This window comes from Penaeus monodon, chromosome 10, assembly GCF_015228065.2.
Source record: "Penaeus monodon isolate SGIC_2016 chromosome 10, NSTDA_Pmon_1, whole genome shotgun sequence".
Lineage (NCBI taxonomy): Eukaryota > Metazoa > Arthropoda > Malacostraca > Decapoda > Penaeidae > Penaeus > Penaeus monodon.
In genome coordinates this window covers 10,396,350-10,403,849 of record NC_051395.1, presented here as the reverse complement: position 1 = coordinate 10,403,849, position 7,500 = coordinate 10,396,350, and the positions used below count along the sequence as shown (strand labels likewise).

Below are 7,500 nucleotides of genomic sequence, written 5' to 3'. Positions count from 1 at the left end.
ATAATTAACCCCTTTGATCTGGATAACATGACCATCACATTATGAAAAAATTTGGCTTGAGGGGCAGGTGCCGTGAACATGCCATCATGGGTGATGCGAATGTGCCATTGTGAGCATTTCGGCTGTAAGACAGGGTGACAGAAAATATTTGCCACAAGTGCCCAAACCTCCTGGAGGGTACATAGACTCATACACCATTTAGAAAGGAGCTTTTGTATTATTCCCATCCATAAAAGAGTGTGGAATGTAGTGCCTGTGAGCCCTGACTGGAAGAGCGCTGACTGCAGGGAGGGCATAACATCCATGCTCAACATCCTATTCCTGGCCAATGTGACCGGCAGCGAAGGTTGTATTACAGAAAATTGAATGTTACAAAAAATTTAAAAAAAGAACAAATAAGGAAATCACATGGTCGGTATTCTGGGCCATGTGGTTGCAATGAAGCACCTAGATCCAAGGGGTTAATATGGCTAAAAATGTTCTGCAGGGGCCTTTAGCCACATCCCACCAAGGAAGATGCATAAAAAATGGGGAAGGCATGCCCTGTCCACAATGATTACAGCACATTCATTTTGTTTACACTTAGATGGCTTCAGAAGTGCCTTGTCACCAAAAAGTCAGTTATTAGGCCAGAATTAAAAATAATAATAATAAAAATAGTAATAATTACTAGCAGTGTTAATGTTTTCATAATAATAATCATTGTTATATTGATAATGATAACATTAGAAATAAAACTCAAATTCAAAGAAGAGGTTGAACATGTGAAGCCAAGTAGTTCTAGTAAAGTGCTTTTGAAGTCATCTTGTGTAAACATAATTGACAAATCAAAATTTCCATAGACAGTGTATGTTCCCAAAGCAATGGGGTTAAAACCCTATGATATTGGTATTTTTCAGTTTAATCATTTGGTGTATATATAAGAACACAACTGAAAGCAATTACACAGGACAACTTAAGTAGAATGAATTTAGGAAGCATTATATTTGTTACTGCTTATTAGGGTACAAACATGACTCTAGATACATTTTGTGAAAACACAAAACTGAGATATCGTACATAATATACCTTTAAGCATATTCGAGTTTTGATATCCCTCAAGACAGAAAGAAACATCAAAAACTGTGTGACATGGCTTAAATATAAATAACTTCTCTTTTCTGGACTCATTATAACCAAAATTAACCCATAAGTAAAGGCAAGACAGTAGCAAAGAGTGACATAGCACAAAAAACACTACCTGTGATTTTTGAGAAGAAAGTTCTAAATGATGTCAGTTTAAAGAAATAATATCAAGCTGCAACCAATGGCTGAAACTTGTAGAAAACATTAAAGACCTGCATGATCTCAAAAGTAATCTAAAATCTCAACTCTCAAACCTCAAAAAAATGGTACAAAATCTGTAGATATCCAATAAGAAAAAGATGTATAAAATCATATGACCACTCTGAAGTGCATGAACATTGTTGGCATGCAAAACATTGATTAATGCTAATTTCCATGTTAATGTATCATGTCTCAAATCAATAACTATAATTTTCAAAGCTTTGTCCTCCAATAACTACCCATGGAGCACTCGATAAATATTATCGGCCAAATTAATAACTAAAGTCCAAAGAGTTGAACTGTGCAGTTTAGCAGTTCTTTAATTAACCCAAAGCTGCTGGGATTGATTAATTGATTGATTGATTTTTTTTTTTTTGTGTGTGTGTGTGTGTGTGTGTGTGAAATGTCTTTGCACATATAGATGGCTCTGCTAGTGCTTAGCCACAAAGGAGTTAATTAGTAAACCTTATGACCTTACCTGATTTCACCTTTCCTTGAATTAACAGGAAAACTTTTTTTTTTTATTAATGCTATGAATATCGATAGTGTTACTTTTATTATAAACATTATAGTTACTCTAATGTTAAAAACATTAGTAATAGCAAAATAAGGTAATGGAAAATATTTTCTTACATCAAGGAAAAGGGTAAACATGCAAGACAGGCAGAACAAGTTATTGGCTCATTGGTAACTTCGTACAAGTGTAGCCATCTATGCGTAAAAACAATTAAGAAAGTAAACTCAGAGTGGCATGTCATGTACCTACGTGCCATGCCCAGCAGCATTAGGTTAAATTAAGAAGATACAAAGCCACCCATTAAGAAAATAAGCAAATTTTAGCAAGGCCTTTCAGAAAAAAGAAATTGTATTATTTGATTTTATACCAGAGAATGTGTGATTATGAGCAGTATCATTGGTCAGGAATATAGTTATTTGAGGCCAAAATAAAATTCACAAAATTAATTTGCAGCAAGTTCTGCAGTTTGAAGGATATGTGTGAAGAGTGAAATTTTGTTCCCTTCAGACAATTGAACAGTAGTACAACAGGCAGGAAATACTGACCCCAAATATTTTATTTGTACAAAGCTTTGAGTAGGAGAAGTGATAGTGTACCTAATGTCAAAGACAAGGGTAATATAATGTCATTAGTAGGCTTGTAAGTGTTTTCAACTGAGGTATAATCAAAATCATTAATATTTTTTCCCCAAATAGATATTCTCTGAGTCAATAAAAGTATGAATAATACAGGGCTAAAAGACAAAGGTAGAAGAGGAGTGTTAGGTTGACTCATCATAGAAGAGAGAAGGAAAGGATATATCCCTGAAGAATGCCACTATAAGAAGAGGAGGTGGCAAATGTTGCATAATAATTAATACCAGCTGATTAGGCAGAAAACTGCATTTTTCCAGTAGTACCTTAGGGCACAATATGTTGATAGAGGAATCAAGTGGGGCAAGATTCTTAAGCACAGAAGTGAATAAAAAAGGAAAAGTTACCACTAGATTCCCTTGTCAAGGCCCTACTATTTATTATTCTAGCAACAAAGGGAAAGGCAAAAAAGAGAGCACTCAGGCAGGAGTGGCAGAATGCTTGTGCCCATAATCACCATTCAATGACATTACTATATTTAATCACCTACTGGTACCACTGACTACTGCCAGTAATGATTAGTCAAAGATGTCCAACACAATTTGCCTGGATATGACTTAACACTAGGAATGTGACAATAATCCTGGCTTGAATTACATGGGATGTTATAAATTAGACAAGAGTATGGGTACAGGATTCACCAAAAGGGTACTTAACTTCTTCAGACAAATAACTAACAAAATGATTGGGATGTCATTCTTAATTTCACAGAATATGAACCAGAAGTATTTACTAGTTTATTTCTTTACAAAAGGATAACCTAGAACCACACTGCATGATCAGAAGAGCCTGAGGGTCTTATGCATGGCAGCAACATTGTGGAATATGTGAAGGTGCATTTCTTCATACTCATGGGTGAAAGCAAAGTAGTTTCTCATTCCCACCTCCACCAGCAGAAGTTAACACTGATATATTCTCCTAGCCCTCTGGAAGTAAAGGGCAGGGAAACCCTTTCAACAATATTTAAGAGTGGGTACACACACTGCTATAACCCACTGACCACAAGTAAGTGTACTCGCTGTAGTTTTTTTCTGATTTTGCTACACACAGATGGCTCCACAAGTGCTCAGCCGTCAAGGAGTCAAGTAGTAGCTTCTACATAATGTTACCTTATTTCCCCATTCCTTGAATTTATAGGATTTTTTTTCTCATGCTATTAATATTGATAGGCATTATCATTATTGATATCATGATTCTTATCATGTTTTAAAGTATTAGAATCAAGGTGACTAAGGTGACCTTGGTGACTAAGCACTTATGGAGACATCTATGTGTAGCACTTATGGAGACATCTATGTGTAAACATAATCATTTGACTAAGATCACAATGGACATGGCATATAAAGGCCTGTCCACAAGAGCGGGCATAATTGACAGGCACACAAGTGGGCAGGAATAGAGATGACATCACAAATGTACAAACTATTCAGTACATCAATAGTTTCCTCACCATTTTCTTGCCTGTGATGTCACCTTTACAGTTCCCACAAATATGCCCAAAAAATATTGCCCACAGGCCAAAAGTCATGCCATCCCAGCACAATGCATAAAAAAGTTATTCAGAGGGAGATGCAGTGATATCAGAAAGAACTTAAAACAATTACTGCTTCTAAATAAATCTTTCAGTAAACCATGGTGCACTTTCAAGTTTACTCCTTGACATTTCAATGAGTGAACCACAAATCATAATTCTTGTATCCAAAACACATGCCACCACTTCTAATTGTAGGTGTTTTGGGCAGAAGAGTCAAAACTGAAAGTTCACGCATTGGCAATGCTGAATGGTGACAGAATTAAGGTTACTAGTTCTAAAAAGAATTTTCTGACAGAATATCAAATTAGGATCTCCATGCTCCGGATATCATTCAATCAGTGGATTTATCTTGCTAAATACAGTATATTGGGGTTAATAATGCTACAATACTTGTTGTTGCTTTTTATTCTTTGTAGTACCTGTTCCATACATTTTGACTTGAGTATATTCAATGTCCTATCATATACAGTGCCTTTAATATTTTCATGATTGTATGAAAAATACAGATTCTCCACGAAGACAGTTAGCATATACCAATTAAGATGTCAATATAACATATCTTGAAATTAAATAAATTATTATTTATAATTGTGATTTCTTGCCATATCTTGCCCTAAAATGTCCCTAATTTACAACTTACATGATATTCACAACATAAAACAGTATCATTAATAATACAAAAGTGCATTTAGGCTAACGCTGCTTCTTTTATTGCTCATTATTTTGCAACAAAATACATGTTACCAGACGCTAATTTTGGGGAATGGGTACAAACTACATACTTCCAAGTTCAATTTTGTATTTCAAACTGCAAAGAACAATAGGGCTAGACATAATACTGGTAATATATCACAGAGGCAAAATAAATACGATCATAACATTTGTAAAAATAAAAAGTAAAATATAAGTATAAATAAAAACTACCAAACTGGACCTTTATAAATAAACTTGAAGAGTATTATCTTAGTAACTTTTAGTGTATCTGGTTTCTTCGGAATTTTAGACATTTCAAAATCTGCAAAAGGTACTTACTTGAAAAGCCCTAAACCAAGCTGTGACAGTGACATTCTTTCATATTTGTGTAACTAGTTTTAGGGTGACTTTGTATAAGCAACCATTACAAGAAAACACGGGGAAGAACTGAAACAGAAACCTGTAAACACACAACTCGCCTCATCATGTAGCTCATAATTCTGAATACATTTCATAGAGCTTTAAACTCAAGATTAATGCAGAGACAACAAAAAAGTGCCACAGAAAGTAAGTAATTATGCAATATACTGATATTGTGCATGTCTTTACTATCAATGTTGATATTGTGTGGTAACAAGTCAGTCCCTTCCTACATTCTGTTCTCCAAATGACATTTTAAAGTATTTATCATAAATATAACCTTCTATTTCTCATCATCACTAGTTATATTTTTCCATGAATCAAAAAATATGGGACACATATTTATGTAAAATGTATGTAAATTAATCCATATACTCCCTTCCAATTTTAAATATGAGATGAAGGAAACACCAACAAAAACTTATTTGTTTATCAACTGGTAAGTCATTCCATATGCATAAAAAAACAGAACAAATTTCACTTATAAATACTTTAGTATTACAGATCATAAAAATAGATATCTCATTCTTTCCAATTCTGTTTTCCAAACACTTATGGATATATCTTGCAAAGTCTGTACTAACACTCAAGGAGATATGCTTATCGTCTGAGAAAGCTGTGTCTAAGCAACCAAAGTTTGTTCCACTAAAGGGCTTAACTAATTGTTGCTCAAAGTTCTACTTCTTTTCTTTGCAAATGTATTATTGCAAGGCTTTCCTACTCCATATTCATGGTGTCTTAAGGATGCCAATTTAATGGACCCAGTTATGTGTAAAGTGCAATGCTTACAATGTGATCATTTATGAGCTTCTATAAAAGCATAGCTATAAGTAGGCAAGGACATTCATATTCTTTCATCAAGAGCAGAATATATTACTTGTTGTAAAGCAGCAATAGTTGCTGGTCATTCATATTTTATTTGTCTGCAACAAACAGGCCTAAAGTGGAACTCATCTTAACAAGAACACAATTTGTTGGAGTGGACTGAATGAAATAATTTTAGTAGCCAAATATAATGTTACAAAACACTGATCACAAAATATTGTATATCTGTGATTATACAACAGCAAAAATTCTGATTATTTTTACTGAGATGAACAACAAAATTATTAGTGATTCTGTTTCATACATTTGTAAGTATTATGGCTGATTTGCCATCATAACATACCAAAGTACAAGACCAAAAAGACTGCAGCTGCCTGAGCTTCCCACAACTGGCCCCCTTCTTGTCCACACTTCTTTGCCAGCTGGACCTTCCATGCAACACATCATACAGCACAGTGTTCTCAATGCAGTTCTTAGAGGAATCCAAATAGCTATACAGTAGCTCTAATAGTTCTTAAACAAAATACTTCTATCAGCGAGCAGTTTTAAGCTTACAACACACATATTCTTTTGTTATATTTTCTTATGATACAGCAATGATGACTACTATATAGTTATAACTGGTAACATCCTTTCAGTGCCATTAATTCAGCTGAATAATGTTACAGAAAAGAACACTTACTAAGAGGATTGTGCTGTCTTGCAAAATTGTGATGGCACAATATCTATCACTAAATAGAGAACAGACTTCATTTATTTACTTCTTGATTATATGAGATATTACATTCAGTTCTCAAAGCAGAGCAACTCACTGTGTCACATGTCCTGTTTCCTGATATTGGCATTTCAGTGGCAATTAATGGATGAAGACCAGGTAGTGGATGGGAGGCAGCATAACAAGGCGGAGGTGCGGGCGGAGGCATGGTGGGGTGGGCTGTGGCGGAGATGCAGGCAGAGGTGGCAACTAAAGGAGGGAGCAGCACCTGCGAGGAATTATGATTCAGCTGGCGTAACTCACAGCTCCCGTCTGTAGGGGGAGACAAATTGTGCGATGTACACTCCTGCCACACCTACGGTCCTCGGAGGTTAGTATCTCCACCTACAACACAGGGAGAGTTGGGGAGACATACAGAAAGCAATATAAGTACATTTCTATTGATTTCTACTCAAATTTTTCAGTTTCACAAACATCAAGAAATCTCATTAAACATTCAAACTCTTGAGATGGAAAAACTTACTTTCTTACTATTTCATGAAAAGTGACAAAATTATTGATCAAGTAGATTTCCAAGGTATTCCCTCTAAAAACTACAAGTTATAAAGTGAATATGAGTTACAGAAATGTACAGAGAGAGACAAGTAAAGGATCATATGTACTAATGAGTGGCAAGCAAAAAAGTTAATTCAACATTATTCTTCTACTAAAATTTTAAAAATTTTCCAGTTCATGAACACTGCATATTTCTCACTGCTTTGATCATTAATAAAAAGCAAGCAGTAACTAAAATCTTTCACACATATGCAAGCAAAGGCAACTTTTGAGAGCACTGGGA

At 34.9% G+C, this 7,500-nt stretch overlaps 1 protein-coding gene across 1 annotated transcript in view; it reads left to right on the top strand.

The window, feature by feature from the left end:
- Window positions 1-1,079, top strand: part of LOC119577814 (R3H domain-containing protein 4-like) — a 7,862-nt gene extending 6,783 nt beyond the window's left edge. The window contains exon 7 of the mRNA XM_037925386.1: window positions 1-1,079. This exon is cut by the window's left edge and continues 725 nt beyond it. The gene's annotated coding sequence lies outside the window, so the exon portion shown is untranslated.
- The last annotated feature ends 6,421 nt before the right edge of the window (window positions 1,080-7,500 follow it).